The sequence below is a fragment of the Chlorocebus sabaeus genome, chromosome 13 (genome assembly GCF_047675955.1).
Source record: "Chlorocebus sabaeus isolate Y175 chromosome 13, mChlSab1.0.hap1, whole genome shotgun sequence".
In the NCBI taxonomy this organism is placed as follows: domain Eukaryota; kingdom Metazoa; phylum Chordata; class Mammalia; order Primates; family Cercopithecidae; genus Chlorocebus; species Chlorocebus sabaeus.
In genome coordinates this window covers 4,745,361-4,772,179 of record NC_132916.1, presented here as the reverse complement: position 1 = coordinate 4,772,179, position 26,819 = coordinate 4,745,361, and positions in this window count along the sequence as shown.

The window sequence follows — 26,819 nt, the reverse complement described above, 5'->3', positions numbered from 1 at the left end:
CTTACTGTCCATGGCACAGGCTCACTAAAAAACAGACTTTATCATAGGACTATAGAATATTTCCCCTTTCCCTACACTTTAATCACCTCATTACTAAAAGCCTATGTACTGTTGTTCCTTTTACCTAGATTTTACTTACAGATCCTGGGCAGGGAGGATGTAATGAGTCAAGAGTGCAGTCCTCCATCCCCAGGTCATGCCAGGAAGGAATGGAGGGCCAGTCAGAGAGAGAGAAAAGCCTGTGGCAACCAGCAGGGAAGAGGGTGTGGATCACTTTAAGATTACTGGCAAATGTCTGATTAGTTTGTTTAAAGAAAACAGCAGGAAAGTGGGAGCCCAGTCTGCTAGGCAGGAGAGATGCCTCTAAGTTCTCATCTCTGGCCACCGGCTTAAGCCATTTGGGTGTGGTGTAGAACAGAAACTGTGCCAGGGTTAGCTGAGTCCTTCCTCTGGATAAGAAAGTTAAATTTGCATTCAAAAGGGATGCCAAGGAAACATAAAAATTGTAAGAATTCATTACAATCTGGTCAATAAAAGAAATCAAATGCATTTTTATAAACTAACAGTGAACACTTGGAAAATTAAATTTTTAAAAATCCATGATTATGATAGCAAAAATAAAGCATGCAAAAATGTGCAAGCCTTGAACACTGAAAATAACAGACTACTTCTGAGAGGACTCAAAGAATACTTCCATTTATATGTATGTTCTTGGATTGGTAAATTCAATATTGAGATGTTAATTCTCCTATACTGGTCAAAACAATTCCAATCCAACTCTCAGCATACCTTTTTAGAAATTGACAAACCAATTCTAAAGTGTATGTGAGTATGCAAGGGACCTGGAGAAACAAAGCAGTTTTCAAAAAAAAGAACAAAGTTGAAAAACTTATGATACCTGATTTTAAGACACACAATAAAGCAATAATAAACAAGATAATGTGGTACTGGTATAAGGATAGACACATAAATCAATGCAACAGAATAAATAATTTATAAATTGTGATGGTTAATATTAGGTGTCAGTTTGACTGGATCGAGGATGCCTAGGTGGCTGGTAAAGTATTGTTTCTGGGTGTCTGTGAGAATGTTGCCAGAGGAGCTTGACATTTGAGTCAGTGAACTAGGAGAGGAAGACCCACCCTCAGTGTGGGTGGGCACCATCCAATTGGCTGCCAGCATGACTTCAACAAAGCAGGCAGAAGAAGGTGGGATAAGCCGGCTTACTGAGTCTTCTGGCCTTCATCTTTCCGCCCTGCTGGATGCTTCCTTCCGTTCCTCCTGCTTGGACATCAGACTCCAGGTTCTTCAGCTTTTGGACTTTTAGACTTACACCAGTGGTTTGCCAGGGGATCTTTGTGGCCTTCAGCCACAGACTGAAGGCTGCATTGTTGGCTTCCCTGCTTTTGAGGCTTTTGGACTTGAACTGGGCCACTACTGGCTTCCTACCTCCTCAGCTTGCAGACAGCTTATCATGGGGCTTCACCTTGTGATCGCATGAGCCAATTCTCCCTAATAAACTCCCTTTCATGTATTTATATATATATCCTATTGTTTTTGCCCCTCTGGAGAACGCTGACTAATACATATATGAACTCATATTTAACATGGTGCATTGATTTTGAACAAAGAGGGCAAGATAATTCAACAAGTAATAGAAAATCTTTTCAATATGTGATTCTAGATTAAATAAATACCTGTATAAAAAATAAACTTAGACTCTTATATTAAACCATACACAGAAATTAATTACTAATGAATCATAGACTTAAATGTAAGAACTAAAACCATAAAACATCTGGAAGGAAACAAAAGAAAATCTTCACAATCTTTAGGTAGATAATTATTTCTTAGGACAGAAAAAGCCCAAATCATAGAAGAAAAATGGAAAATTGAACTTTGCCAAAATTTTTAGATTTGCTTATCATATAACACTGTTAAGAAAATAAAATGCAAGCCAAAGACTGAAAGAAATGCTTGCAAAACATAAATCTGATGATGTAGGAAAGTACTTGACAAGTTACATATTAGGTTGGTGCAAAAGTAATTGCGGGTTTTGCTATTACTTTCAATAGCAAAAACCACAGTTACATTTGCACTTGCCTATATCCAGATTGTAGAAAGAACAATTAAATAATAATAAGACAAACAACTCTGCTTAATAATGGGCAAAAGATTTCAATGGAATCCATAAAAAAAAAATTTATGATGTTAACATGCACATCAAAAGATTCTCAACATGGTGATCAGAACAGCTCAAAGCAAACATACCATGAAATAACACTACACACTCACTGGCATAAAGTCAGAAACACTGGAAATACCAAATACTGATGAGGATGCTGAGCTATTAGAACCTTCACACGGTGCATGTGAGAATGGAAAACCACACAGACACTTTGGAAAACAATTTATCAATGTATTTAAAAATTAAACATATATTACTTACATAGTCCAGCAGTTCCACTTCTAGAGAAATTAAAACGTGTCTGCACAAAGACTTGTATGTGTGTGTTAATAACAGCATTACTCATAAAAGCCAAAAAAAAGATATAATTCAAATGTGCATCAGCTATTAAATGGATAAACAGACTGTGGTAAATACATTCAATGGAATCTTAATTTGGTATGTATATAAAACAGTTACATATATATTCATATATTTTATATTTTTATTATCTTTATATATTGTATTTATTTATAAATGTATATATGTTTACACATTTATATATTACATATTTATATATTATATTTATATATATATTATATTTATATTTATATATAAATAAGTAATATATAAATATATAAATTTATTCACTGATCTACCTACTGTTGTGTTGGTTTCACTTCTTGAACACTTCATACTAATATAGAAGACATTCTCTTGTGTCTAGTTTTTTTCAGTAACTATGTTTTTGAGATCCATTCATACTGTTGTGGTTATCACTGTTTTTTACATATATATAAAAATATATAAATTTGTATATAAATAGAATTATGTTTATAAATGTATATATTTTGCTTATATATAAAGATATAATACAGTTATCTATAAATTACAAATGTATTAAATATCTATTTATGTGTAAATATAATATAATATATTTTATATGTTATATATTAAATATATAATATATGTTATGTATAAAATACATATTTTTATATATTTATATGCAGTTTATATAAATATATGTATTTTTATAAATATATGTACCATATACATTATATGTAATATATATTTATATGTAATATAAATATATATAGATTTATATAAACTTATATTTAGATAAATAATATAATACATAATTAATATATAAAATTTATATAAAATTATATGTAATTATATGTAAATATATTTATATGAGTTATATATAATCTATAAATTTTATATTATATATAAATATACAAATAAAATATATATTTATATGTAATATATAATAAATGCATATATTTATAAATATATGAATAAAATATATTTTTTACTTAATATTTATTATATTAATAAATACAATATATTTATATATAACATAAATATATGTTATATATCATACATAATTTATGCAAATATATATTTATATAATATATAAATATAATATATTATATATAATTATAATAATATATAATATATAACATTATATGATATATAATTTATATATAAATATACATCTATATATAAATATATAAATAAAATGTATATTTATATATTTTATATATAAACATATATATGTTTATATACTTATATATGTTTATAATATATAAATTATGTTTATAAATTTATAATATATAAACATATAAATATATAAATTTATAAACATTTATATATTTTATTTATATATAAATTTATATATGTATATATATAAAACAGTGATAACCACAACAGTATGAATGAATCTCAAAAACATCATAGTCACTGGAAGAAGTTAGACACAAAAGAATGTCCTCTATATTAGCATGAAATGGTCAAGAAGCGAAACCAACACACAGCAGTAGGTGGATCAGTGGTGGCCTGGAGCCTGTTGAGGGTCGTGACTTCAGGGAGGCATGAGGTCACTACAATGCTGTTCACATTTCCCAAAACTCATGAGACTGTACACTAAGGATTTGGAAGCTCCACAACATGTAAATTATTTTTCAATAAAGCTATTTTAAAAATACTTTCCACAAAGAAAACTTCAGGCCCAAAAGACTCCAATAGTGAAGTTTAAAATATTTAGGGGAAAAAATAACACCAATCTACCATAAACTTTTTCAGAAAATAGGAGACTAGCATACGCTCCTATGACCCAGCAATTCCACTCCTTTTTATTTCCCCAGGAGAAATGAAAGCATATGTACAGTTACATGTTCACAGCTTCCTTCATAAGCAGCCCCAAACCAGAATCAACCCGAGTGTCCATTAAGGGGTGTGGTCCCTGCATACAGTGGAACACTAGTCAGCTTCCACCACGAACAGGAGCAAATTGCTTATAAACATGACATCATGGACATCTTAGTTTAGGCTGCTGTAATAGAAATACCATAGACCAGGGGACTTAACACACGTTTATTTGTCACAGTTCTGGAACTGGAAATCCAAGATTAAGGCGCTTGTGGATTCGATGTCTGGTAAGCGCTGTTTCCTGGATTTCTGACGGCCACCATCTTATTATTTTCTTGCAGGGTGGACTGCAGAGGGAGAGAGAGAGAGAGGTGGGGGAGGGGAGAGGGAGGTGGATGGAGAAGGAGTGAGGTGGGGGATAGGAAGAGGGAGAAGGAGACCTTGTGCCTCCTCCCCTTTTACATTTCATCCCCAAGACCTAGTTACCTCCCAAAGGCTCCACCTCCTAATACTGATGCAGGATTTTTCTCAACCCCTTCCTTGGACTCATGAGGGGAGCAAAAGTCTACATGGCCCACCATGTTCAGTCCCTTGCAGGATGGAGCATGTGAGCAAGCAAGTGCAGGACCCAGCTAGCTGCTCTGGGCACCGGCAGGAGCAAGCTCTGTGCAGCAGCGCCCAGGTAGGGGAGGCAGGTGCCTGCAACCCCAAAGCCCCTGAGGGCATGTTAAAGTGCTCTCTTAGCTCTGCCATCCATGGATGGTAGTGCATTATCAGCTCAGTTGGCCCTTTGCCTCATCCTTTGGGGCAGCTGACCTCTGCCAGCCAAGGCAAAGGGCCAGTGTGACAGCCTTTCTGTGTATCTATACTCAGTGGGTCCTGAGCTCTTGTACAGCATCCGAGAAGAATGAGGTCACATGGACACTTGAAGGATGGTGAAGGTGGAGAATTTTATTTAGCAATAGAAATGGCTCTCAGCAGAGAGGGGAGCTGGAGAGGGGTTGGGACAAGCAGGTCATCTTCCCCAAGAGTCAGGCTAATTCTTCCCTGAAGTCAAACCATCTCTCCTGTGAAGTCCAGCTGTCTCTTTGAAGTCAAGTTGTCTCTTCCCAGTCAAGCTGCTTCTCTCTCCACTCAACCTGCTTCTCTGTCCAGTCAAGCTGCTTCTCTCTCCTCTACCGACTGAGTCTGGGGTCTTTATAGGCACAGGATGGGAGTGGGGCTGGTTTTAGGCAGTTTGGGGAAAGGCAATGTTTGATTGGCAAAAGGCATTATTCAGAAAGAACCAATTGGGAAAGAATGGGCAAACAGGAATAGAAGTTCCCACTTTGGTTGTGGGTATCAGGCTTTTTGGTTTGAAGGTGGGGTTTCACTGGGGACCCACCCCTGTCTGCCTAGACTTTCTCTGCCTCCTGCCTCTATCAGTACCATCACCTTGGGGCCTGGGCTTCAATCTGAGGGAGACACAATCAGGCCATAGCAATGGATGCATCTCAAAAACATACTGTGTGGCCACAGAAGCCTGAACCAACAAAGTCCAAAGTGTATGATTCCATTATCAAAAATGCTAGAGAGGAGCGTTCCAACCACCAAAAGCCGACCCATCCTCGCCTGAAGTGGAGAGTTGATTGTGATGGAACTTTCTAGGGCCAGGGAAATATTCTATAACTGTATCATGGTGTGGTTACACTGATGTAGACTTTTGTCAAAGCTGATTCCCATGTACACTTCAGTGGGGCATGCTTCCATGTGTACAAATTACATTTTCCCAAAGTTAAACTCAAGTTGATGGACTTATTTTGAAAAGAAAATAAGTGACAGTAAACAGCCTGAGTCACTAAGCTAGGCTCTAAGTAACGTGCCAGGTGACATGCCTTCGGGCCCAGTCAGGGCATGCTTCTGGGAGGACTGGCCTGAGGCCAAGGCAGCCTGGTACTGGACACTTCAACTGGAAGTGCTTGGAAGAAACCGTCGCAGGCTCTTCCAGGTCACACTGAAATAAATCTCCAGTAAAAGAGAAGGGAGACACCAGTTAGCCAGCAGACAGAGGACCCCATCCTCATCCTATTTCCCTGTCCTGTGCCTTCTACTTGGCACTATGCAGTTTTTAGGAGAAATGAAATAGCAAGGCCATGGAGAGCAAAGCATTGGTGTGGGGCCTGTTTCTCCCCGTCCCTCAGCCGCACACCCGAGTCACTGCTTGGGGACCCCTCCCAGCTGTGAGCCCCAGAGGCAGGTGAGGAGTCTACCCGTTCCGTGCTCTGCCAGCCCAGCCTCCCCTCTGAGGCTAAGCTGGCCTGGCTGCCCCTGCTTCCATAGCCCTTCTCTTTCATCATAGCGTTGGGTGGAGTCATAGAGACCTCAAGCCACTAAAAAGCAAACATACTCAAACTTTGCCACAGCCCACATTAAATACAATTAAATATATATGGGCTGAGTTAAATTGCAGGTAACCAATTGCCATGTTATATTTGTGGGCATTTAGTTAAACATTTATTTATTTCAAGTTTTCCCACCCACAAATTAGAACCAACTTTTTTTCCTTTGTAAGTTCCTAGAAACCTCAAAAACTCTGGGATAGCAGGGTTTCTCTATTGACCATGCCTCATCTATAAAATGGAAAATGGTCTTTCCTTGCCACATACAGACCTCTGGCTGCCCGCTTAGCTTTTTTTTTTTTTTTTTTTGAAAGCTTCGACTTCATTGAAACCGAGCTCCCATGAAGACAGCCAGAGAGCCGTGGGGCGTTGGCGGAGGTGTGGGAGGGTGGGCAGGTTCTCCAGCCCTGGCTGCACACACCTTGATGAGCAGCCTCTCAGCCCCGGTTCCCAGCGTAGACAGATGGCTGGGGACCCATTGCATGCACAGGCAGAGTCCAAGGCTCTGCTTTCTAACCAGTGCCCCGGCAGTGCTGTGGTCTTAGGTTGGGCTCCTTCCAGGCAGGCTCCTGCCTCCAGGCTGGGCTCCTGCCTCCTCCTGGCTTCTCGCTTACTTAACTGAGGAAGGGCTCCCAGGGGAAGCTGCCAGGGATTGGGGAGCAGGAGAGGCCAGGAGGGGAGTGAAGTCAAGATGTGAGAACAGCTGGAGACTCACTCTGGCCTGGCTCAAGGGGAGGCTTGGAACCAGCATGCCACCTCAGGGCTGGTCCTGCCCGGAGGCAGAGTAGGAGAGCTCTCAGACCCCGCTGGGCAATTCTCCCCGGAAGTGCAGCTGTGAGCCAATCACATGGTCACTCACAGGTGCCCTGGCCTAGTAAAGGCAACCTGGACACCCACAGCTCCCCAGAGCTGCAGATGTAAAGACCACACTGTGAGGAGAGCTCTGGTTCCTAAAGCCAGTTCTTAGATGGCTGCCACACCAAGTGCGGAACCTTCTACCACTACCGGTTTCCAGGAACCACTCCCAAGGAAAAGGTAATTTTTAGGCGCTTCCCCGGGGTTCCAATTGCAATGAAGTTTGAGATGCGCTAAATTTTAGCTAGTGTTTCAGGGACTCTGACTCTTGCCCACGAATGAGTGTCTGCACGGTGTTTCTCACCACTCCCTGCTCTGCTATGCCCAGGCTAGCTACCACGTGGGGCACGCAGGCTCCACTCCAGGCTGTTACCGTCACCGGGGTGCCGCCCACATCGCACATCCCTGTCACGGCTGGATGCCAGAGCCACATTCCCAGTGCCCCCGAGAGCCCAAGAGCCAGAGATTTTGGGTGCAGGGAGACCCTCTCTCCCCTTTGTAAGAATACACTTTGTAAAGCAGAGGTTGTGTGAGCCTAAATGGTGGTTTTAGTGAAACATCTTTTTAGGTCTTTATCAGACCAAGGCAGACGTGACCCTGGAGAGGTAAGGGGGCGCAGTTATCCAAGTGACAACGTTCTCAGCATTTCCCACACCTCCTGCGAGGTAAGGTCTGAGCACCAGGTCAGTCTCTCTTGGGAGACTCCTCATGCAAATAAAGTCCTGGCAGCCTCCGGGCTGGGTCCTCAGACATCCCCAGATAGAGGCAGATACTCAAGCGTCAGTGAGAAAGTCAAAGAAACGGATTCTGTCCCTTTCCTGGGTTCAGGAGGTGACCATGAGTCAATCTCTCATCTTCCTCCCTCTCATACTTTTTACCAGAAAGAACAACTTCCTGTAACACATAGAGTGTTAGTCGTGGTTGCTTTAGGACAGAAAGATTGTGTGTGTGTGCACGTGTGCTTTTTACTTTACACATCTTTACACACTCCAGATTGTCTACAATGAAAGAAAGAGAGCTTCTATCTCTGCAGGCAGAGGGTACGCAGTAGAGAGGGTTTCTAATAGCAAGGGCTAGGTGAGGAAAAGTAGAAGCCAGGCATTTCTTGGTGTCCATACTGAGGGGCGTGTGAGTTAAGTCTCGTGAACACCTCTCTTTGAAATCTTTCCATGTGTGAATGAAAAATTAAGAGCTTGGGTACTAAGAAGTCTTGTAAAAATGTTTTCCTGAATTCAGCTTGCTACATTTGCTATAGAAAACAAGAATAATGGGCCGGGCACGGTGGCTCAAGCCTGTAATCCCAGCACTTTGGGAGGCCGAGATGGACGGATCACGAGGTCAGGAGATCGAGACCATCCTGGCTAACACGGTGAAACCCCGTCTCTACTAAAAATAAAAAAAAAAATTTAAAAAAAATAACTAGCTGGGCGTGGTGGCGGGCGCCTGTAGTCCCAGCTACTCGGGAGGCTGAGGCAGGAGAATGACGTAAACCCGGGAGGCGGAGCTTGCAGTGAGCTGAGATCCGGCCACTGCACTCCAGCCTGGGGGACAGAGCAAGACTCCGTCTCAAAAAAAAAAGAAAACGAGAATAATGAAAACCTCAGGGCTTTGCATGTGCTGTTAAGAAATTATCTCTAGATTGATAATTATTCCCCGAAAATGAAATGTCTTGTCTGATGGGAATTATCTGTGTATTATACTGTTGAATATCCCACAAGCTATGTGTGATTTCTCCTGACATTCTCAGGTGGAAGATCAGAAAAGCAGAGCAGGAATTGGTTTCACGCATTTTCCAAATTCCTATAAAATGCTCGGGCTGGGTTTGATGCTGGTTACTTCATCTGTGGTAACTCAAAGTGCAGGTCTGTTTTTCACAGGTGGATTTTATAAGCAGGTCTCAGTAACAAGATGAGAAGCGCAGATTTAACTCTTATCCTATTAATCTTGTCAATGCAGAAACCAAGTTGGATGTGTAAGATTTTAAGAAATTGAGGATTTGTAGTTTAGCTGTCTTCTCTGATCCCATATCTGATGGCTAATAATGTCCTTCTGCCACTCTTTGGTGGAGATAAAAAGCCCAGGGAGTGTCGCTCTCAGATAACAACAAATTATCCCCCACGGATACACAAAAAAGAGGCAGTAGAGTAGAGTATCAGGGAAAGAGGACACGGCTAACAGGGCCGATTGGGGATAGCATCTTCCCTCCATCGCTCACCAACTGTGGGCTTCTGTGTATGTCACATCATGGTTGAAGGTGTGGATTACAACAAACCGAGTCCCCTCCCCACTTCTAAAATCCCACTCTTATCTTGAGAATGTTATTTCTTTAATGATGGAAAATAGAAAATAAATTTCAACTAAAAAGGTCAGAGTTTTATAAAAAGCAGGCAACTGTAACAAATGTGGAAATAAAATATAATATCTGACTCATCTAGATCTAGATCCTTTCCTTAAACCCTAAAACAGATGCCTGCGATATGTAAACAATCCAACATTTAAACGTAGAAAAGAATCCTAAAGTTAGAATAATGAAAAAAAATGTAATCCCTGCAGGACCTTAAATTTGTAAAGAGCTGGAAGCGGAGAGACAATTGTGCAGTGGTCTTTGGGGTTTCTGAGTGTCTTGCACATGAGACACTGACAGCCTTGGTTCTGAACTACCTTTTCAAGGATGTTTGTATAGAAACTCCTTCCTGGGCGACGGGTAGGCATGCTTACTGCCCACTGTAATAGAGACCCCCTCAGGGCAAACGACATGCATGCCCATTGTAAACGCGTTCCTAAATCAGGGTTCTGCTCCTGTATCGCAAATAATGGCAAGTTCATTCTCTTGTCTTGTTTGTGGGGGACGAGCTGCTGGCTACCTCGAATGCTGTGAGTAAGAAACTGTCGTTCCTCTCAGCGACCATCCATGGAAACGCGCAGACCGGTTTGTGAGCCTGCAAGTAGGGAAAGTCCCAGACACTTCGCGCTTCTTGATTGAAAGTTGAATTTTCACAGTACACCTCTGGGAATCACTGAAATTACAGCCATAATGATTCATAGGTTTCCTCTTCCTCGTAAGTTTTCAAATAGCAGTGCCCTTGTGAGACTGATGCTGTACGTTGTTTAACACTTTGATCCTTCACCTCCAGATTTATAAAATATAGATAATGGTATAATCCTCACAGGAGCTTTGCCTGTGATGTCACACGTGGGAACACCTAGATGGCACCTGGATGTTACAGTCACTCCATTTTCATTTGTGGATTTTGAATTTGAAATGTCATCAAAATTTATATTAATGATCACAATGGGGAAAAGAGACGAGATTTACCCTTCAACCTAGAAAACCAAAAAGTTGAAAAACATGCATTTCTCATTTAAAAATGAATTTAAAAGCTATTGATTGCTTTAAGCAAAAATAATACAATATACTGTGAGGTTAACAACTAATGAAAAAGGAAAATATATCAGAATACAAGCAAAAAGGACAAAGAGGGAGAAAATGAGAATAAATTACTTTAAATTTCTTCCATATGCCTAATATCATACTGTCATAACAATATACTATAACATGCTTGATGCTATTGCAAGGTAGATTTGGTAAATTTAAGATAAATAAGAGAAATAGGTGTTCTCAGAGCAACTGTGCATATAAACAAAAGCTATATGGCTAATAAACAAGTTATGGCAATAAAGTTAAATTCTGAATAACAAGTCAAGGTAAAAGAGTCAGGAAAAGAGAGGAATAGTGAAATAACAGATGGAACAAATGAAGAACAAATAACAAGATAGTAGATTTAAACCCAAACATATTGATAACCAGAGTAAATGTAAATGGTCTACACCAGTTATTTCTACCAAGGGTCAGATGGTATAAACAGTTATGCCTTGCATGCAGTGTAACCTGTGCTGCTGCAATAGCAGCAATATATAATAATTACATATTTATAATATATAATTTATATATAATATATAATACATATTTATGTTATATAATTTATAAATATATGTTATTTATAAATATATTTATAGTCAAAATATATACTTATATAATATATATTATATAGTCTATAATAGATATATCACATTATATCAAAATATATTCTATGTACATATGTATATGTATATATGTAATATATTAATATTACATAATATATAAATATATTATAGAGCTATATATTTATGTTATATATAAATATATATACAATATATAATTATATATTTATATTATGTATAAACATATGTATTCTATTTATGATATATTTAAATATATTTATATCATCATATAGTATAGCATATTTATATACATAAAATATATATTTTATATAAATATTATTTATTTAATATATAATAACTATATGCAACATACATTATAAATAATATACATTATAAAATATTTTAGTTATATATTATACATAATATATTAAATATATAATTATATCATATATTAGAATTAAATATTATAAATATATAATTCTGCTGTTATAGTCAGTTATAGTTATAAATATATTTATGTTTATATTTATAATATATTTATAATATATAATTATATATTAATATACTTATAATATATGTTTATATCTTATATAATATATTTATACATTTATATAAAATTAAATATATATATACATTACGTAATATAATATATAAATATATTTATTGTTAAATATATAAATATATGTGAATATATTATATAAATATATTTATATAATATAATTATATATTATAACAGTACAATTCTGCTGTTGTAAAAATATCAGTTACAGACATTTCATAAAGGAATAAACAAGACTGTGTTTTCATAAAACTTATTTATACAACCAGGTGGCAGGATGTGGCCCAGGGGCCGTAGTTTGCTGACTTCTAGTCTAAACAGTCTAGTCAAAAAGCAAATCAAAACATCTATCTAGCTAGAGAGAGATATGTAAATAAATACACTGAGGGACTAATAGTAAAATATTGGGAAAAAAATGCATTATTTGAATGTCAAGCAAAAGAATGCTGAAGTGGCAAGGGTAACATTAGACAAAGTAGATTTCAGAGCAAAGAATTTTACTGTAAATAGGATCATTTTTTAGTCATTTTTTAATGATATAGGAGTCAATTCATCATAAAAACATAGCAATGCTAAATTGGTATGCACTTAACAGGTTTTCAAACTCCTTGAAGCAAAAACTGATAAAACAAAAAAGTATATAAATTCCAAGTATAATTGGAGCTTGCAACTCATCTCTCTCAATAATTAATAGAACAAAGCAGCAAAAGAGTAATAAGGTTATAGAAGACTTGAGAAGCACTAAATGTCAACTCATCTTCACTGGCACCCAGAAAACCAACCTCAATTGCAAACTGCGTATTTATTTCAAGTCCACATGGAACACTTCCCAAGATAGACCACACTCGGGGCCAGAAAAATAAGTATTCATAATTTCATAATTTGAAAGGGATGAAATTATACAAAGCAGATTCTCTGAACAAAATGGAATTAATTAGAAGTAAATAACAGAAATATATTATGTGGTAAATCCTCCAAATAGTTGGAAATTGAATAATACTCTTCTAAATGCTCTCCTAAATTCTAATTTCTCTGCATATGAAATCAAAAGGGAAATTTAAAAATATTTTGATTCCAATAAAAACATAAAAACAGCATATCAAAATGTGTGAGATGCGGCTAAAACAGTGCTTAAAGGAAAATTTATAACATCAAATGGTTATAGTAGAAAAAATGTTTCTAATTAACTACTGAAACTTATATATTAAGAAAACTAAGTAATGGGGTAGGACTTCCAGTAGGGCCGAGTGAGCAGCTCACCAAATCCTCTTCCCCGCCAAAAAACCCCAGCGACATTGTACATAACTATTTAAAACGAAAAAAAAGAAAGAACCCACTAATTTCAGGGCCCTGGAAATTGGCCTGAAGCATCCAACACATTTGGAAGATGTGATTCATGGAAACTTGTGGAACTTCAGGTAAGACAGTGGAAGACCCTAGGATTCCTGCCTGATCCCGTCCCTCTCTAGCTCTTATGGGTTAGGCAGTTCTACCAGTTTGAGGCTAGTCCTAGAAACCAGTAAACTTTGCTGCCAGAGGGAGCTAACTTGATTTGGGGTAGAATGCAAAACAAACAAACAAACAAACAACAAAATCCTACCCTCAGTGGCACTGTCAGTAACAGCAGCCATCTCCGTGGCAAACCCTGAGGAAGAGCAGTGGCTCAGCTAGCCTGAGGTTGCAGTCCCGATTGGGACAAGAAACAGAGCAGCAGACTAGCCAGAAAATTAACCATCTCCAGGAAATGAGACTGCTTAGATACCATTGATCAGCCACATGGAGAGACTGGAGAGAGCTTGAGCCACCCACTGGCTGGCCATGAGCCTGCACAGAAACATACACAGAGGAGATGCAGCAGGGGCCGGCTGAAAGTTCAAGCCAGGACAGACTTGGAAGCTGCCTGAACTTGGAACACTCTCCCGGAACCACATACTGACCTATTGGCTCAGGCTGTTTGAGCACAGCCTCTGGGCAATCATTGGCTGAACACGAAGCTATGCAGACACATGGGTGACCCCTAGGAAACATAAAAATGAAAACAATAATTTAAAAACTGAGCAGAGACATCAGTGGTCACACATTATAGGGGAAACAGACCTCATGAATTTACTCTAGGCAAGTACTAAACAAACAAAAAATCAGCAACAGCTGTATAACCTACAAGGAGAAAAATCAGAATTTATAGTTGCTAAATTATATATATGAATAAATACATGTATGTATTTATATAAATATATACATATATTTACCTAAATATTGGATAATTCTATTGTATTTTTTGAACTGCACAGTTTTCAACCAAAAAATTATGAAGTAAACAAGGAAACAGCAAAATTTGATCCATACTCAGGGGGTAAAAAACCATCAAGTTGTATTTTTCAACTCCAGAATTTCTATTTGATACTTTCTCATAATTTCAAATCTTATTCATTAGCATGAGTTTTAAATGCTCTTCATATCAATTCCTTGTCGGTTACACTTTCCAAATAGATTCTCCCAATTTGGGGCTCATCATCACTTTCTTAATTTTAACATAATGATATTCTCTTATTTTTTCTTTTTAGAGGTTGTATCAATCAGGTGAAGTTAGTAAAAAAAGAATGCACAAGAGGTAGTTCTGCAGAGGGAAGTTTAAGTGGGGAACTTGTTACAAAGGTGTTCAAAGAGCTGAAGAGACCATGAGGATGGCAGGACAACCCAGAGGTCAGCAACATCAAAGTCCACCAACATCCCCAGGTCTGGGGAACAAAGGAGGGTATGATGTTATCAAAGCCCAGGAGCACCTGCTGGGAGGTGGGACCTGTGGGCAGGGGATCTCTCTCAGAAGTGACACCTTGGAGGATACACAGCCCTTCCCCAGGCACCTCTAGAAGCTGAGAAAGGAGGAAATGCCCTGGATTCTGTTTTTCCCTTCAAGTGTCTGCCGGTGCCTTCTATTGACTCAACTTACGTGGAAGTCAGAGATCAGGAAGCCTGGGAAATTAGTTTGCAAGGTCAACCCTCTGAGCTACAGAGCAGAACTTGGAAAGAGGAGGAGATTGATCTGAGAGAAAGCAGGCAAGGGACTGGGACAGAGGATTAAAGTCTTGCTTTTAACACTTAAATTCTTAATCCCTCTGGAGTAGATTTTTGTTTATGGTGTAAAGTATGGATCAAATTTCATTTCTCTTCCATATCAACAACTAATTTTCCCAGTTACATTGAAAGTTAACATGTAGATACTGATACGGTTTGGCTGTGTTGCCACCCAAATCTCATCTTGAATTATAGTTCCCATAATCCGTATGTGTGGTGGGAGGGACCTGGTAAGGTAATTGAATTATGGGGGCAGTTTCCCCCATGCTATTCTCATGATAGTGAGTAAGTTCTCAGGAGATCTGATGGTTTTTAAGTTGCTCCCCCATTTGCTCGGCTCTCATCATTCTCCTTCCTGCCACTATGTGAGGAAGGACGTGTTTGCTTCCCCTTCTGCCATGATTGTAAGTCTCCTGAGGCCTCCTCAGCCCTGTGGAACTGTGAGGCAATTAAACCTCTTTCCTTTATAAATTACCTGGTCTCAGGTATGTCCTTATAGTAGCATGACCATGGACAAATGAGATGCATATCTTTCTAGACTCTCAATTAAATTATTTATTGAATACAAAACTATGGTTTCTTAAAATAAATGAAAAACTTAACCTTAAAATGAATCTCAAAATTCTTCAAATTTTGGTTAAAAATATAATTTTAAGAATTAAACTTTATACAAATTAGCAGCTCTTGATTGCCAAAAACTCTTTGTTTTCCCTCTAGACATGGAGAGAATATTTGGAGCAGAAAAGCATCAATATTTTTTTAAACAAATAAGTCATTTTATTTTATATCCCTACTGTCCTTCACAGAATTGTACAAATACAGAAAGTATTTATTTTTGTAAGAGATGAGGAAAAAACCTACAAGGCAGGGTGCAGTGGTTCACATCTCTGATCCTAGCACTTTGAGAGACTAAGGTAGGAGGGTTGCTTAAGGCCATGAGTTCAAGATCGGCCTGGGTAACATAGTGAGACCCTGTCTCTACAAAAAATAAAATTAGCTGGGCATGGTGGCAAGTGCCTGTAGTCCCAGCTACTTGGGAAGCTGAGGCGGGAGGGTCACTTGAGTGTGGGAAGTCAAGAGGCTTCAGTAAGCTGTGACTGCACCGCTTCACTCCAGCCTAGAGAGACCCTGTCATCAAAGAGAGAGAGAGAGAGAGAGAAATAAAATAAAATAAAAGAAAAAGAAAAACCTACATTCACTGGAAAAGTTTTGCCCCATAGAAAGGTCTATGCAGTCTCACCTTCTTATCCCCCATAACATTGTTTCTCCTTAGGATGTTTTATTGTCTTGAAAGAGTTTTGATATACTAAGCTGTGATCGAGACAAGCTTCCTTCTACTTCTTCAGATTATTTGGTCCTTCTCTATTTCACAGTTTAAACCAGTTTTCTAAAAACCAGCTACTGAGGAATAAGGATTCAAAGCAGGAAAGACATGAAAGGGACAGGGCTACATGGCACAAAGGCATAGGCACCCACCATTGGGGGTCTGCATGGTGGGCAGTGTCCTGGCTTCCTTTGTAGACCCAGGACCTGCAGATGTTCTGCTTTCAGTATCTCAGAACCTTGTTTCTAGAGAACTACTTTGAATGTCCTAAGCTTGTTTTATGAGCCAATTAAGAACAGGAGCAGAGTCATTGCTGGTTATATTTCTGTCCTTGAATAAAATAGACATTACTACCGTTTGTCTATGTTTCTTCCGTTCTTTGTGGTCTGAGATAAACCAACATATTCACTAACATTTCAACCAAAAAACTAATAATAGAAAACTCAAAAGCACCATACCATTCTCAGATGTCTCACTTTTATGTTTGAAAGTCATATCATATTGCTTGTATAAATTAAGTTTATATTAAAAATTTCCTGTGGCATAGGTTCTGAAAATAACTTTTGGATGTGAGAGAACATCTAGCCATTTATCTAATAGCTATTTATCAAGTACCTACTATGCTCCTTCTGAAACCTTCTCAATTTATTGAGTACCTACTATGCTCCTTCTGTTTAATTTTTAGGGAGAATTCTTTCTTATCTCTTCCAGCTTCTGGGGTTTGCTGGCAACCTTTGATGTTTCTTAGCCTGCAGAAGCATCACCCTAACTTCTGCTCCCAGCATCATATGGCTGTCCTCTCCCTGTGTGTCTCTGTGTCTCCACATGCCATCTCTCTTAAAAGTACACGAGGTATATTGGGTTAAGGGCCCATCTGACTTCAGGGTGACTTCATCTTAAGTAATTACATCTGCAGCAACCCTATTTCCAAATAAGGTAATCTTTTGAGGTACTTGCTGTTAGGACTTTGACGTATCTTTTGGAGGGTCACATTTCAACTCATAATGCCAAGGTCTGAAAGGAAAATGAATAAAATATGTGTAGTATATTTTATGTTATTAATTTATATTTTATTTCAATAGGTTGTTTAGGGAGCAGGTGGTGGTTGGTTACATAAATAAGTTCTTTAGTGGTGATTTATGAGACTTTGATGCACCCATCACCTGAGCAATGTACATTATACCCAGTGGGTAGTCTTTTATCCCTCACCCCACTCTCATCCTTTTCCCCCGAGTTCCCAAAGTCCAATGTTTCATTCTTATGCCTTTGCGTCCTCATAGCTTAGCTCCCACTTATGCATGAGAACATACAATGTTTAGTTTTTCATTCCTGAGTTACGCCTCATAGAATAATAGTCTTCAATTACATCCAGGTTGCTGCAAATGCCATTATTTCATTCCTTTTTATGGCTGAGTAGTATTCCGTGGTGTGTGTGTGTGTGTGTGTGTGTGTATATATATATATATATACACACACAATATATATATACACACACACTACATTTTCTTTATCCACTCGTTGATTGATGGATATTTGGGCTTGTTCCATATTTTTGCAATTGCAAATTGTGCTGCTATAAACATGCATGTACAAGTGTCTTTTTTGTATAATGACCTCTTTTCTTCTGGGTGGATAACAAGTAGTAGGATTGCTGGATAGCAAGTAGTAGGATTTCTTCTGGGTGGATAACAAGTAGATCTACAAATGGTAAATCTACTTTTAGTTGTTAAAGGAGTCTCCATACTGTTTTCCATAGTGGTTGTACTAGTATACATTCCCACCAACATTGTAAAAGTGTTCCCTTTTCACCACATCCATACCAATGTATATTATTTTTTGATTTTTTTTTATTATGGCCATTCTTGCAAGAGTAAGGTGATATCACATTGTGGTTTTGATTTGCATTTCCCTGATTATTAGTGATGTTGAGCATTTTTCCATATGCTCATTGGCCATTTGTGTATCTTCCTATGAGAACTGTCTATTCATATCCTTAGCTCACTTTTTGATGAGATCTTCTACTTCTTTTCTTGTTGATTTGTTTGAGTTCATTGTAGATTCTGGATATTAGTCATTTGTCACATGTATCAATTGTGAAGATTTTCTCCCACTCTTTGGGTATATATTAACTCTGCTGATTATTTCTTTTACTATACAGAATTTTTTTAGTTTACTTAAGTCCCATCTATTTATCTTTGTATTGGTGCATTTGTTTTTGGGTTCCTGATCATGAGGTCTTTTCCTAAGCCAATGTCTAGAAGGGTTGTCCTGATGCTATTTTCTAGATTTTCTATGGTTTCAGGTCTTAGATTTAAGTCTTTGATTCATCTTGAGTTGATTTTTGTATAAGGTGAGAGATGAGGATCCAGTTTCATTCTTCTACATGTGACTTGCCAATTATCTCAGCATCAGTTGTTGAATAGCGTGGTCTTTCCCCACTTTATGTTTTTGTTTGCTTTGTCAAAGATCCGTTGGCTGTAAGTATTTGGCTTTATTTCTGGTTTCTCTATTCTGTTCCATTGGTCTATGTGCCTATTTTTATACCAGTTCCTTGCTGTTTTGATGACTATGGCCTTGTAGTACAGTTTGAAGTCGGGTAATATGATGCCTCCAGGTTTGTTCTTTTTGTTTAGTCTTGCTTTGGATATGCAGCCTCTTTTTTGGTTCCATTGAATTTTCCAGTTAATTTTAGGATTTTTTTTCTAATTCTGTGAAGAATGATGGTAGTATTTTGATAGGAGTGCATTGAATTTGCAGATTGCTTTTGGCAGTATGGTCAATTTCACAATATTGATTCTACCCATCCAAGAGCATGAGATGTGTTTCCATTTGTGTCCTCTGTAATTTCTTTCAGCAGTGTTTTGTAGAGGTCTTTCATCTTTTTGGTTAGACATATTCGTAAATATTTTATTTTTTAGCAGCTATTGTAAAAGGGGTTGAGTTCTTGATTTGATTCTTAGCTTGGTCACTGTTGTATAGAATGCCTACTGATTTGTGTACATTAATTTTGTATCCTGAAACTTTGCTGAATTCATTTACCAGTTCTGGTAGCTTTTTGGAGGAGTCTTTAGGATTTTCTAGGTATACAATCATATCATCAGCAAACAGCAGGAGCTAGACTTCCTCTACCAATTTGGACACCCTTTATTTTTTTCTGTTGTCTGATTGCTCTGGCTAGGACTTCCAGTACTATGTTGAATAGAAGTGGTGAAAGTGGGCATCTTTGTCTTGTTCCAGTTCTCAGGGGCAATGCTTTCAACTTTTCCCTGTTCAGTATAATGTTGGCTGTGGGTTTGTCATAGTTGGCATTTATTATCTTCAGGTATGTTCCCTCTATACCAATTTTGCTAAGGGTTTTAATCATAAAGTGATGCTGGATTTTGGCAAATGCTTTTTCCATATCTATTGAGAAGATCATCATGTAATTTTTGTTTTGATTCTGTTTATGTGGTGTATCACATTTATTGACTTGTGTTTGTTAAACCATCCCTGCTTCCCTGGTATGCAAACCCATTTGATCATGGTGGATTATCTTTTTGATATGCTGTTGGATTTGGTTTACTAGTATTTTGTTGAGGATTTTTGCGTCTACATTCATCAGGGATATTGGTCTATAGTTTCCCTTTTTTTGTTATATCCTTCCCTGGTTTTGGTATTAGGGTGATACTGACTTCATAGAACGATTTAGGGAGGATTCCTTCTTTCTCTATCTTTTGGAATAGTGTCAATAGGATTGGTACTAATTCTTCTTTGAATGTCTGATAGAATTCAGCTGTGAATCCATCTGGTCCTGGACTTTTTTTGTTGGCAATTTTTTAAATTACGATTTCAATCTTGCTGCTTGTTATTGGTCTGTTCAGAGTTTCTAATCTTCCTGGCTTAATCTAGGAGGGTTGTATATTTCCAGGAATTTATCCATCTCCTCTAAGTTTCCTAGCTTATACACATAAGGTGTTCACAGTAGCCTTAATCTTTTGTATTTCTGTGTTATCAGTTGTAATATCTCCCGTTTCATTCCTAATTGAGCTTATTTGAATCTTCTCTCTTCCTGGTTAATCTTGCAAATGGTCTATCAATCTTATTTATCTTTTCAAATAACCAGCTTTTTGTTTCATTTATCTTTTGTAATATTTTTTCTTGTTTCAATTTAATTTAGTTCTGCTCTGATCTTTGTTACATCTTTTCTTCTGCTAGGTTTGGATTTGGATGTATTTTGTTTCTCCAGTTCCATGAGGTATGACCTTAGGTTGTCTATTTGAGCTCTTTTAGACTTTTTGATGTAGGCATTTAATGCTATGAACTTTCCTCTTTGCAACACTTTTGCTGTATCCCAGAGGTTCTGATAGGCTATGTCGCTATTATCATTCAGTTTAGAAGAAATTTTAAAAAGAATTTTTAAATTTCCATCTTGATTTCATTGTTAACCCAACAATCACCAGGAGCAGGTTTTATAATTTCCATGTATTTTGCATGGCTTCAAGGGATTTTTTTGGAGTTGATTTCCAATTTTATTACACTGTGATCTGACAGAGTACTTGATGTAATTTTGATTTTCTTAAATTTACTAAGACTTGTTTTGTGGCCCATCATATAGCCTATCTTGGAGAAGGTTCTATGTCCTGATGAATAGAAGGCATATTCTGCAGTTTTTGGGTAGAATGTTCTGTAAATATATTAAGTCCATATTTTTGTAGGGTATAGTTTAAGTCTATTGTTTCTTTGTTGACTTTCTGTCTTGATGACCTGCCTAGTGCTGCCAGTGGAGTATTGAAGTCCCCAACTATTATTGTGTTGCTGTCTGTCTCATTTCTTAGGTCTAGTAGTAATTGCTTTGTAAATGTGGGATTTCCGGTGTTAGGTGCATTTGTATTTAGAATTGTGATATTTCCCTGTTGGAGTATTTCTTTCATCATTATATAGTGTCGCTCTTTGTCTTTTTTAACTACTGTTAATTTAAAGTTTGTTTTGCCTGATATAAGAATAGCGAATCCTGCTCACTTTTGGTGTCCATTTGCATGGAACATCTTTTCTCACTCCTTTACTTTAAGTACATGAGGACTTATGTGTTAAGTGAGTCTCCTGAAGACAGCAGACTGCATCACGTTGCAGCAGATGTTCACAATTTACTTGCTTATGTTATTACTTATGATGTTATTTGAGGAATAAAAGCTGTGCATTTTATATTATGACATAAAAAATATTTTGCGTCTTTCATTGTTTTCTGTTTAAAATCTCATTCCTTATCTGATAGTTTAAAATATTCCATTATTTTTCTAGTTTACATCGATTATTTTTATATTAATTTCTTTAATCCAGATTATATTAATTTTGACACAGTGAGATAGAACTCTAAAAAGTTTTTTGAATAAAGAATTTTTCCAGCAATATGTGCTGAATAATCAACCCTTACCCATTGGTTTGATATAAACTTCATGTATGCCATCCACCTTTTCCATCATAGTATTTAACATATTAATAAATAGTCACCTTAAAGTTGTCTAGCGGGCCCACAAGCATGAAAATAAAGGAAAACCTTGAGTTCCTTCAAGGGAAATTCCAGGTATCTAGCTAGCCATGAGAAATAAGGAAGTAACTTGATAAGCAAAGTAGCCTAAAACAATAGTCAAGGAAGTTAGAATCCAGAGATGTTTGCTTTCCCTATAGAAACTGAAGATAGCATCTCAACATATGTCCCTGAGTTGTCTTTCAGAAACCCGGATCCCCACCAAGGACCCCCACCACCCACTGGCACATAGACCTCAGATAAGGGGGAACTGAAGGCTGAACTCTGACCACTGCTCTTTGTTCTAAATTTCGTCCCGAGGGACCTAGAGAAAGTCACACCCATAAGTCAGAGCTGAGGTTCTTTTCTGGTGATCCCAAATTTTTAAACAAAGCTTCTTTTTCTTAACCAATTGCAAATCAGAAAATATTTGAATCAGCCCACAACCTATAAGCCCCTACTTCAAGACATCTTGCCCCTCTTAGGCCAAAGCCAACGTATACCCTCCATGTATCAATTTACAATTTTACCTGTAGTTGCTGCCTTCCTGAAATTTACCCGTGCCTTTAAAACCCCTAACCTGCAAGCCACTGGAGAGGGTGGGATTTGAGCATTAGCCACTTGGTCCCCCCTGTTTGGTGCCCTGCAGATAAATGATTTCCTTTCTGCAAAACCTCCATGTGGATATCTGGTTTTATTGCACCAGGTGAGGAGACCTCAGTTTGGCTGTACAACAGTTTCATCTTCTGAGTTATCTCTGAGTCCAGTTTTGTTGATTGCTTTATCTCTTGAAAAATATTTAGCTTGCTCTATTTAGTATTTCATAATCTTCTTAAAGAAAATTGTCTTATGTCAAAATTGAATAGTGGACACTGTGTGAAAGAGTAGAGACTGAGGAGATCATTATGTATACCTGGAAATGGAGAAGACATTAGTGTAGAGGTGAGTCAATCAAGTCAGTTTTGGTTTTGTTGTTCGTCTCCAAGCCAGACACTCTCTTCTTCTCTGGAGGAATACCCTCTACAACCCGCAGCCCTGACAGAGGAGGCAAGGTTCTCTTCTACTCCTAATCCCCACAGGTCAGAAGTGAAGGCCAGCAGGTGGCAGCCAGGACTCAGTGGGGAGCCAGGACTCAGGTCAGGGGCAGAAGTTGACGTTCATCTGTACCACCCAGTGGGGGCTCTTACTGGCTTCCTACTCCAATTTGTCTTGTGAGCACCCAACGGGACTCATGCAAAGGAGCTTGCAAGGGAGTGCAAACTCCTTTTTGTGCTAGAGACCCCCCCGCAGCCATTCCAAAAGGACCCACTAGCCCATGCTTTAATCATTTGATGAAATTTTGGTGATTTCTCTTTACCCTTTTTATAAACAACTCTTTCCCCTGTGCTACGCTAAAGGGAAACACACCACCTCTCCTGGGAGCACTTTGTCATTCTTTGGAATCCAGATTACTTGGCAGCCTTGCAAAGATAGCTGTCAGCTTGACGATAAGCTCAAGAGAAGTTATGATTCTGCAGATTATCCAGGTTCTTCTTATTACTAAGGTGAGAATGGCAATCTTTACAACTTTCTATCTCCTGCATGGAATCATGTTTCTAGGACAGATATCTAAAAGTGGAAAAACTGGGTCACATGACATGCAGTTTTTGTAGGCAGAAAAAAACCCCATAATTTGAATGTCTCTGTGTATTCTTTCCACAGTAAGAACACCTTTAATGGAAAACTTATCGACGTTATTTTTCTTGCTCCGTCAACCACATGTTAAGGGACCCTTGTTTTCTGGTATACACAGAGGACACTGTCCTGGGTGAGCCCGGAGAACTGACTGTTCCGTCTAGAAAGAAGCTTAGCATCTAAGGAAAAAGACTCAGGAGAAACTGGAAAAAGTGCTGACAATGAAGGGTTTAGCAGAGAAATTCTTTTTTTTTTTTCCTGGTGAACTGCATAGAGAATTTCCTTTTCCGAGGTCCCCAGTAAAGACTTGTCTTCCATCTCCTGTATATCAGCCATGTTTGAGGCAGTCTTTTCAAATTCGTTCTGATTAAATTACTTTAAGAAGACTGATGACTGCAGAAGCTGGTTTTCTAACACAATTACAGACATGAGAACCCCTGCACTGTTTTAGAAGTAAAGGTCAATTAAGCATTGGATCCAGTAGGTTCTTTCCCATGTCGAATGCTAGAGGTGTTCTACCCTCCTAGGTCAGCGGCAGAACTCAGAGTACAACAGGGAGAGCCAGGGAGTCTCAGATCCATCCCGTGTCTTGGTGCATGCATTTCCCACCAGCCCTCCCTGAAAAAGACCAGGGAAGTGGATTTGATGTTTAAAATTTAGAAGGACTTAGGGCACTGTGGTAGCAATATAAACACTAATGCCCACCTGTTATAAAAGGAATGGTGAGGGCCGAGCATGCTGGCTCACATCTGTAATCCCAGCACTTTGGGAGGTGGAGGCGGGTAGATCACCTGAGGTCAGGAGTTCGAGACAAGCCTGACCAATATGGTGAAGCTTTGTCTCTACTAAAAACACAAAAATTAGCCGGGTGTGGTGATACGCGCCTGTACTACCAGCTACTCCGGAAACTGAGACAGGAGAATCGCTTGAACCTGGGAGGTGGAGGTTGCATTGAGCCGATTTCGCACCGCTGCACTCCAGCCTGTGTGACAGAGCAAGGCTCCGTCTCAAAAATAACATAAAATAGAACAAAATAAAACAAAACAAAACAAAACAAAATAAAATAAAAGGAACAGTGAGGAAAGGAATAAGTCAAACCAAACTCACACATGATAAGCCCTAAAATCCTACGTGTTTCCACAGGGCGTTTTCTGTGGTGCAACTTGGTTCCACTGAGAGAGAAAGAAATAACAGGAGTAAAAGGGAGATGAGGAGTGGTGGAGAGGCTGGGGAGGGAGGGGAGTGAAGAGAAGTGAAGAGAGGAGGGGGCTGCCATGACTGGTACTTGGAGGAGCTGCTTGTTATCTTCAGACTGGTTTCCTGGTCTGTAAAATGAAGCTGCTGGACTCTATCATGTTGAAGGTTCTTTCCTCCTTTAAGATTGCATTTCCTCTTTGTTTTAGATTAAGCTAAAGTAAGCCCATGCTGTTGTGTCACAGTGAATTACTGTTTTGGTAACCAGGTCTAAGACACTGGGCATCATCTAGCACACCAAGAATCTGAAATCCTGGGCAGTGACACTTGGAGAGATGTTGGGTGTCTTTTCATGGGGATTCAGTAAAATTCTGAAATCTGAACTGGAGGCTACCTGTAAGGATCTTACTTTTCTGAGGACAGAAAACAACCTAAACATATTCTCCTTCATCCTCGATTTTCCAAAAAGCAAAAGGCTTTTAATAGAAATTCTTAAAATCCACCATAAAATGGCAAGGTATGTTTCATGTCGATTAAATTTTGTTTAGAAAGGAAAGAAACTTTTTCTTCAGCATTCGTCAAAACATTAGAACTGTGCAATTCGAGGCTAAAAAAATGTCAAATTTTGAAATATCAGAAGTGTAAATCACTAGTTACAATATTAGTAACAGTGATAATCATGGCTGACCTAACAGAAGTCTCAATAACTTGAGAATTTTCAAGTAATTATCTATTTATTATCTTGATGTTTTCTCATCAAATCCCTGTGGAGAAATGGGCTAGATGTAAAGGAAGTGGGGCCCAAGGTGGTGGTGATCTGGGACCAGACTCAAGACATGCTTCCCAGTCCAGGGCTTTGTTTCCCAGACCAAACGTCATTAAGTAACAAGGCAATTGTCACTGGGTAGATGTGGCTAAAATCTACTGAGGTAATACAGGCCCTCCCAGGACATGCGGTTTGTTGTTTCCTCAATCTTCCCTGCAGCTTTTTGTCTTACTTTTCTTCTTTTTATCTTTTCTTCTTGTCTTGATTTTCTATTTACTTCATAGAATGTCCAGTGCTCAGTATTTCTAGTGTCTAGCACAGGGTACCACACATAGAAGGTGTCCTGTAAATATTTGTTGAATGACAGATTAACTAAATGAACAAACAGATAATTGAATGTTTATTGTGGCTCTGAAGCTATGCAGAGAACCTGTTGTGTCTCAGTCATATTATTTTATTTTGTTTGTATAATTGAACATTAGACGCTATATACAATATTATCCTCTTCATTTATTTATATCCGGAAAAGGTAAACAGGCAGAAGCACATGAGCACAGCACAAAAGCGAACATTCGTTGAGCATTTATCAAGCACCAAGTTCTAGTGCTCTTGAAATGCATTATTTCATTTAATCTTCATAAACATTTTATATAGTCTGAGTTCCTAGTGGCTACTCACAGAAACCAAGGGCTAATGCATAGAAATGGAGTATGTTGGATGCCTCTGATGTATCCTATAAAATCGGCGTTAGAGAAATTAGAGGACAAACCTCAGGCAATGAGGAGAGGGAGGTTATAGGCCACAATTCACGGTCATCTCCAGGAGCCACCTGGTTAGGAACCCCCGCTACTGACCCAATACTGCCTGAGCTGCCCCAGCTGCGACCAACAACCTCTCAACTCTCCTCTCTTCTTTGTAACACTCCCTTGGGATCAATGTCCTGGAAGGGCAACTGATTAGTTAAACTTCAGTCATACTGTCATGTCTTAGCTGCTGGGGCTGCAGGGAGAAGGTTGATTTGTCACCTTGGGGTTCCCTCCAGTGGAAGGTGGGTCACCTTCCATCAAACCTCCCACTATGAGGCATTGGTCTCCAACAGGATCCGTATCCTGGGCAGAGGAAAAATAGACTAAGTTGATGACATGTAGGTACTATTTTAATTCACATCTTAGAGATGAGGAAACCTAGGCTC